Source organism: Nicotiana tomentosiformis, chromosome 12 (assembly GCF_000390325.3).
Source record: "Nicotiana tomentosiformis chromosome 12, ASM39032v3, whole genome shotgun sequence".
NCBI classification, from domain to species: domain Eukaryota; kingdom Viridiplantae; phylum Streptophyta; class Magnoliopsida; order Solanales; family Solanaceae; genus Nicotiana; species Nicotiana tomentosiformis.
The window spans coordinates 91029821-91038367 of record NC_090823.1 but is presented as its reverse complement, the minus strand read 5'-3'; positions in this window follow the sequence as shown (position 1 = coordinate 91038367).

Below are 8547 nucleotides of genomic sequence, written 5' to 3'. Positions count from 1 at the left end.
CTCTTGGCACCCGAGTTTTCCTTAACACTCATGAGAAGCGATTGGCGAAAAATTAAGTTTGGGGGAGAGATGAGGAGTTTGAAAGTGGTATCAAGGTACAAAAAAGAGAAACGAAATGAAGAAAAGAAAAGGCAAAGAAAAAGAAAGAAAGAACAAAAGAAAAACATAAAAAGAAAGTGAATAAGAGTTGAAGGGATTCAAAGAAAAGCAAAAGTGTAAAGCATGGAGAAAACAAAGAAGGAGAAAATTAATATCATGACCAAGGAAGAGTGATGTCAAGTCTCTCTAGTTCCCCTAAGTCAAAAGAAAATTACTCAAAGAGTCCGCAAAGCATGAGCCAAAAATAGAAAATGGAGTGCTTAAGGAAAGATGAACCCGTTCTATTCCAACATTTCCTACCTTAGTCCAAAAGCCTTCATTACATGCCGAAAAAGCCCTACGCGATTTCAAGCCGAGTGAGCTTACATTAATGGTGATTTACATGAGGGGCAAGCATATGGTACTTAGAGTCGTACTTGTGATAATCTTTTGAGAGTGATGAGCGAACATTTCACAAATCATTGAATTGAGTGCTACATTCCTAAGTGAGATGAGCTAACGGAGAGTAAAGGAGGAGGAGTTTGGGATCTACAGTGACCTATATGAAAGTACAAACTTTCTTGATGAGTAAAGTCAACTCTTGATGCTCAAGTGTCACATTAGAGCTATTTGTGCTTTAACCTTCAAAACATTGCCTTGTTGATGATTCATGAGTGTGTGAGTAATTATTGGTCCTCATTGATGTGTGTTTGATTCACCTTAGCATAGCTGGAACAACTCTTTTCTTTTGGAGGTGGGAATTATCTTATTTGCTTGAGGACAAGCAAAAGCTTAAGTTTGGGGGACTTGATAAGTGGGGATTTTGACTACTTATTTGCACCTTTTGATTTTCATTTTAGTTCAAAAATGCTTAAAGGTATTCCCGAAAACTGATGAAATATGCTTACTTGCAGGAGTATTGGAAAACGAGCCAAGGTGATGAAATTCAACTCAAGAAAGAGTGATTTTGAACAAGGACAAAAATCAAGCAAAAAGGCTAAAGTGCGGACCGCAGAATTCTGTCTGCGGTCGCAGAACAAGAAGCAATTTTGACAGTGCTGCAATGCAAAGTGCGGACCGCACAATTATTGTGCGGCCGTAAAAGTCAAGATTTGGAGAGTTGGGAATTCATGACAATCAAGATCTACGGACCGCACTATAATTGTGCGGCCGCAAAAATCATCTTGGATTTTCATCTTTTAATCTTGAAATATGAATTTTATCATCTTTTCTTCTTTATTTTATTCTTTACCCAATATGAGTAGCTAAATTTCTAGCGAGGTCTGTGGCCTAACCCTAGTGTGGCTACCTAATGGGTGTTTGATTTAGGGCTTGTTTGTGACTGGGTGTGTAATATTTAGCCTAATTTTTTCTATAATTGTAGAATTAATGGTTGCAAACCTTGATTCAAGCATATTTTACTTAGTCTCTACTTGAGAAAGAAAGACTTAGTTTAGAAAAACTTGGCTAACAAGAAATTGGGATGAACTCAAGAAATTGGGATGAACTCAAGAAATTGATAGTCCCAATTAAAGGGTTGAATCTAAAGATAGTAAAACCCGACTTGAGCATCTATCAACTATTTTGTGCATTATCCATTTGGACTTGAGAAAGATAAATTAGGCAAAACCACTCTATTATCGAGAGGTATTGAGTGGGTAATTATGTGTTGATTGCTATAATATACCCCAACCAACAAAACCCGCTCTAAAGCCCATGACCCGTTAGGCAAACACCTAGGTGGAAGTCACAACCCTAGGTCTTTTACATACTTGAAAAACAACACCAAAAATATTATTCTCTAGCTTTACATTTGAGAATTGCAAACCTTAGATTTATTTTAGAAGTAGAATCAAAACACAGTTTGTGGAAGTGCAATCTAGATACTTCACGTGCTTATTCCGAATATATACCTAATCCCATTTACGCTCCCTGTGAATTCGATCCCGACTCCTTGTTGGGTATTATTATTGCAATCGACCGCTTCACAACCCCAAATAAAGGTGTGATTTGGGCGAGATCACTAGCTCCCTTTTTGTGTTTTGAGATTTTACATAGAACAATTTGATGATTTATGACTTGCGTGCATAATCCATGTGTAACACCCCGGAACATTTTGAAGTATTTCAGTGTAAAGCCCCATAAATTTCGCAAGTGAATTCAAGATTTTGTGGTGCCGGAGTAGGCTTACGTGTTTGAGGATGGTTCGGACTTTTTGGGTTGAATAATGCACCGAAAAGTAAAGGAAATTTTTTGGCGGAAAAGCGCATTTATGCGGTCCATTATGCGACCGCATAATCACTCTGCGGGCCGCATAATGGCCGCAGAAGTGAGCAGAAGAAGGGCAAGTCTGGGGGCAATTATGCGGTCGGCTATGCGACTGCATAACTGTTATGCGGTACATTATGCGATCGTATAACATTTATACGGACCACATAGTGATCGCATACATGGACCGATTTTTGACCGTTTTGGTCTGTAATTATGCGACCGATATGCGGTCGCATATGCGACCGCAGAACCTATTCCGGAGCTCTATTTTTGGGTTTTTAAAACCTGACCCTACTTCATTAAATACACGCAAAGGGTCATTTTTGAGCTAAAATTCTGATGTTTTAGAGGTGAGGAAAGTGTTTTAGAGAGAGAGGAAACCCTAGGCTAATTATTCATCAAGTCTTGCTCAAATCTTGGAAGAATAACAAGGAAAACCCACAAGTTCTTCATCTAAGAGGTAATGTTCCACACCCTAGTTTTCAATTTCAAATTTGGGTAGAAGATGGTTGATTAGGAGTATGATTCATGGGTATGAGATTATTATTTATACATGCATGTACCAATAATAATTGTGAGAAGATTGTTGAGCCGAAATAAGTAAGTATTGGGTTGTAGAGTAAAGGAAATCTTGTAGAAGAACCTTGTAGTTAAATTTGCACACCTAGTATTTGATAAAATGCTCAAAAGAGCTGGGACCATGAATATATTCCTAGTTGTTGTTAAATTTTGTTCTCAAAATAGATCGGGATTGCTAAGAATTCCGGATCATTCTAGAGTTAAGGAAGCTCGATTGAGGTATGTTGGCTAAACTTTCTCTCTTGGAATTGAATTCCATAATGTTTCCGTAAGTTTCAAAGTATGGGTTGCGTATTAAAAGGTTATGGATTTGAGTCATGTTTCAATGAAAGATTATATGCCAAATTGTGTGAGAAAATCTCAATATTCTAAGACTCTTAATTGCACGTATGTGTACCTAAAGTCTTGATTTGGAAATATCTTATTATTGATAATCTATAAAGATGGTTGGTAGTGAAATAAGGTAATTGGGGATATAGAGTGTGGCCAACGTGCCAAGAATTTAAGTTATGATTGTGTCTAGTAGTGCAAATGATTTGAGAAGATGCGATAAAGAATATGAAATGAGCCTCGACTCAACTGTGTTAAAAGTGATTTGGAAAATAGAATTTGCCTAAGAGCTTTTGTACTGAATTCATGCCCATTATTGGCTGCTTTAACTAATGCTTTGCTTTATAAATATATCTAGTGTGATTCAAGTCTATATACTCATGTGTTGAACTGGTACATTGTCATTTCTAGGGAAGAGCATTGTAAGAATAAATGGTGTATTGATTGTTTATGATTTTCATGTGTGTTTTTTTTGTTGGATGGTATGCCTCATTCTTTGGCAAGAAACCATTTGTGTGTGAAGTTTCCATTTCAAATGGATTTGAAGTATATGATGCTGAAATATCCTATATGTTAATACTTGATGGTGATCTTTGAAATTGAAAGAGGTGAAAGTGTGAAATATGAAATACGGCCATCGTGCTAGGAATAAAGAATCTTGTGAATGTCCTAATGAGCCAAGGAAATATTGTCGTTGTGAATGACTGGGAATACTAATGAGAATTTATACAATGTGAAAGATGTTGAGGTGAGTACAATTGTATTTATGATATTTCTATTTGCAAATCAAATCAAAAATACTTTTGGGAGCATTATTAGCAAAAGCGAGGAAGGGTGGGTCATAAGGCCCACACCTGAAACTACACGTGCCGGTGTAGGGGTGGATTGTGATTATTCCCCTTATTTGGGATGAAATTGGAACCTTTGGAAAATTGTGATATTATTCCCCTTAATTGGGATGAAACTGGAACCTTTGTGGATTGGAAAAGTCAACCCGCACGACATATGTGGGAAGGCGGCCTAGCTGATCGGGTGGAGATCAGACGCCATATTGCACATATAGTGGTACTACTCTTGGTAACAACTTTCTTTCGCATCACATGTCAAACCACATTGTTCGTGGGGAGATGGCCTAGACAATCGGGCGTGATCGGACTTCGTGCTAACAAAGACGGTGGTATATCGGTGCTAATGATCTCCCAACCAAAATTGTATATGAAGTTCATATTTTGAAAATTATTATGTTTTAACTGAACATTTGGATATTGTTGATTATGACTAGTTGTTTCTATGTGTTCCCTTTTGTTTATATGGGCATTTTATTTTGAAAGAGGATTTTTAGCTATACATACTAGTGCCATTCGACAGTACTAACGTCCCTTTTGCCGGGGGTGTTGCATCTTTAATGGATATAGGTGGTTATTCAGCAGGCGACATTGATCAGTGATAACAATACACTCTTTTCAGCTGATTTGGTGAGCCCCACTTCATTTCGGGGTCATGTATCTTTGTTTCTCATGTACTGTATTTTGAGGTATAGCCGGGGCCTTGTTGACGATATTTTCATATTACTCTTTTATTGTACTTAGAGGCTCCGTAGACAGGTTGTGGGTTATGGTTGATGTTGGGAATTGAACTAGAAATGTTAGTACTTGAAAATTATGTTTTTCATTAATTTTATAAACTCTTAATGTTTTAGAAATTATGAATGAAGCTGCTAATGGGAATGAAAAGGAAGTTGTTAATAAAATCTTTTCAGTGATTGATTAATGGAGTACATCTCCTCTTTATTCATGGATGAGTTTGGGTAGAAGGAAGTCTAATAGGCTTGCTCGGCCGGGTTCTCTCGATTGAGCGCCGGTCGCGCTCCCTGAGTTTGGGGCGTGACACCATTTCAATTTACAGAAAGTTTATATGTAAAACTTTAAAGAAAATATGATTTTTGACTTCAAATATGGCTAAAGTTGACCACGGTCAACATTTTTGGTAAACGACCTCGGATCTGTATTTTGACAATTTTGGTAGGTTCCTATGATAATTTTGGACTTGTGTGCATATTTGGTTGGGGTCCCGGGTGACCTAAGGCAGATTCGGCACATTAAGTTAAAAGTTGGAAAAATGAGTTTTAAAGTTGAAAATCATGAGTTTTAATGATCTATTCTTGATATTTGATGTTATTTTGATGATTTGAGAGTGTGAGCTAGTTTGTATGATATTATTACACTTGTGTGAATGATCGGATTGGAGCCCGGGGGGCTCGGTGAGTTTCAAATGCATTGGGGATAGTTTTGGATAGCTGGTGCAACAACTAGTGTTGTTGTACTGCATGTGTCACAATTGTGACAACCTGTTAGCAAATGCGATACTTGCATTTGCGATGTCAGGATCGCGTTTGTAATAAATGGCATGGTTGGGAGACTTTGTAATTGTGACGTTGAGCAGCGGCAAGGCAGCTTCGCACGTGCGAAGCTTGGTCTGCATTTGCGATGAAGGGGTCCTTCGCAAATACGAAGGAAGAGTTGCATTTGCAACATCTGAGGCACTGAGACACTGATCGCATTTGCGATCAATGGTTTGAATTTGTGAACATTGCAATTGCGATCAAGAGTTCGTAAACGATTACCAAAAAATGGGAAAATTGACCGCCAAAACCGACCGATATTGGTCGGTAATTGACAAAAATTGACCAAAAACTGACCGATTCGTGGTGGTCGGTAATCGTAACGTCGGTAGAGCTAACTGACCGACTTTAGTCGGTATTTTTCGATAAATTTCGTTCTGTTAATTAAATTCAAAAAAAGAAAATGCCGAAAAATCCGACCGAAGTTGGTCGGTTTTTTCCGACCAAATTCAGTTGGTATTTTAATTATGTAATTAAAAAATACACTATCTGGGAATCAAATCGGGGTTTGTACTGTGACAGGATACTATTCTACCACTAGACCATTGGTGCATTTTGTTTTAAGATTGTCTTTTATTTTAGTTATACTCTTGAAGCTGATCAAATAAATCATCAATCCTCGGCAATGGAAACTTGTTCTTGATGGTGACTTTGTTCAACTGCCAATAATCTATACACATCCTTATCGATCCATCTTTCTTCTTCACAAACAACACTGGTGCACCACAGGGCGAGACACTAGGTCTAATGAAGCCCATATCAAGCAAATCTTGCTACTGTTCCATTAATTCTTTCAACTCTGGCGGGGCCATGCGGTATGGCGGAATGGAAATGGGCTGAGTGCCCGGAGCCAAATCAATGCTAAAATAAATATCCCTGTCGGGTGGCATCCCCGGCAGGTCTGGAGGAAACACCTCTGGAAACTCACAAACAACTGGCACTGAATCCATGGAAGGAACCTCCATACTAGAATCGTGGACATAAACCAAATAAGCTAGACAACCCTTCTCGACCATATGTCGAGTCTTCACATAAGAGATAACCCTACTGGTAGAATGGCCAAGATTCCCTTTCCACTCTAATTGAGGAAACCTCTGAAAGACTAAGGTCACCATCTTGGCGTCACAATCTAATATAGCATGACAAGCTAACAGCCAATCCATACCCAGTATGACATCAAAATCAACCATATCAAGGAGTAGAAGATATAAACGAGTCTCAAGACTCCCAATGGTGACCACACACGAAAGATAAACATGATCTACAACAATAACATCTCCCACTGGTGTGGACACAAACATAGGAGCACTCAAAGAATCACAGGGCACAACCAAATATGAAGCAAAATAGGATGACATATAGGAGTAAGTAGACCCCGCATCAAATAGAACTGAAGCATCACAACTGCAAACTGAAACAGTACCTGTGATAAAAGCGTCAGATGACTCAGCCTTAGGCCTGGCTGGGAAAGCATAACACCGGGGTTGGGCCCCACCACCCTGAACTACGTCCCTGGGACGACCTCTAGCCTGTAACTAATATTGGTCGGTTTCGTAAAAAATAATATTTTGAAAAACCGACCGACATCGGTCGACCGCGGTAGGTTTTTGCCGAATTTTTAGTAGTGAATTACGATATCTGCAGTTGGGTAAAATGTTAGGATTTCAGGACTTAGGTCATTTTATACCATTTTGAACCCTAGACTTTATAGAGACGATTTTTGGAGAGAAATTTCTTTCTAAATTTATAGGTTAGTATTTCTAACTTGTTTTCAACTAATTTCATCATTAAATCTATGAATTTCGAAGTAGAAATTGGGTAGTTTGGGTAGAATTTAGAGATTTTATAAAATTGAGATCTAGACGTTGTATATAGGTCGGATTTCGAAATAAATCATATATCTAGGCTTGGTGGTGAATCAATAATCATGATATGGTCTTAATATCGAATTTCTACCACGTGGTCCCGAGTTATCTTTTTGTTGACATTTTTTAAATTAGTTAAAAATTAAACCTCTTTCATATGTTGGTAGTTTCTAAAGCTTGTTTCTAATTGTTTGAATGATATTTGACTAGATTCGATTAGTTTGGAGGTTTTCTCTAAGGAAAAGTCGTGTCAGATTGTTGATTATGTTCCAGAGAGAGGTAAGTATCTTGGTTAACTAACCCTGATCTGAGGGAGGTAAGATAGAATCGAATCTTTTTTCTATGTGAACTATGTGTTGGGGGAAACGTATATGTAAGGTGAAGAGGTTTACTCCGTGATATTTTATTTTATATATCTGATGTTGCCCTTTCTCATGTAATTTTTATCCCCTCTCACATGTCCCCACCCCGTAGTTATATTTAATTCTATACTTGTTATTTTGTTACTTCTTGTTATATAACTGCACAAGTTTATTGTAATTATCTTATCTTAGCTTCGTCACTACCTCATCGAGGTCAGACTCCACGCTGAGTATATTGGGTCCGTTGTACTCATGGTACACTTGTGCAATTCTTGTACAGATCCGAATATTGGTACCAGATGGTCTACTAGTGCTATATCCCTTGCCCGAGAATCGGCACAACATTGAATGTTCCAAAAGTGCAGGCCTTCTTATTCTGCTCCTTATTGGCCCTTTCCTCCTGGTGAATCCTCTCAAGATCCATAGCTAAGTCCTTGAAGTCCATAAAGGTAGTATTTCTCCTCCTACTAGTTGTATCCTTTCTGATGCCAGAATCAAACCATGAGAAAAAAGGCCAATCTTATCATCTTCTGTAGGGATGAGGTGAAGAGCATAGCGAAATAATTTTTCAGACTTAATGTTATACTCCAAGATAGTCATGGAATCCTGATTTAGAGTCTCAAACAGTACAACAAGAGTGGTTCTCACTTCCAGCAGTAAC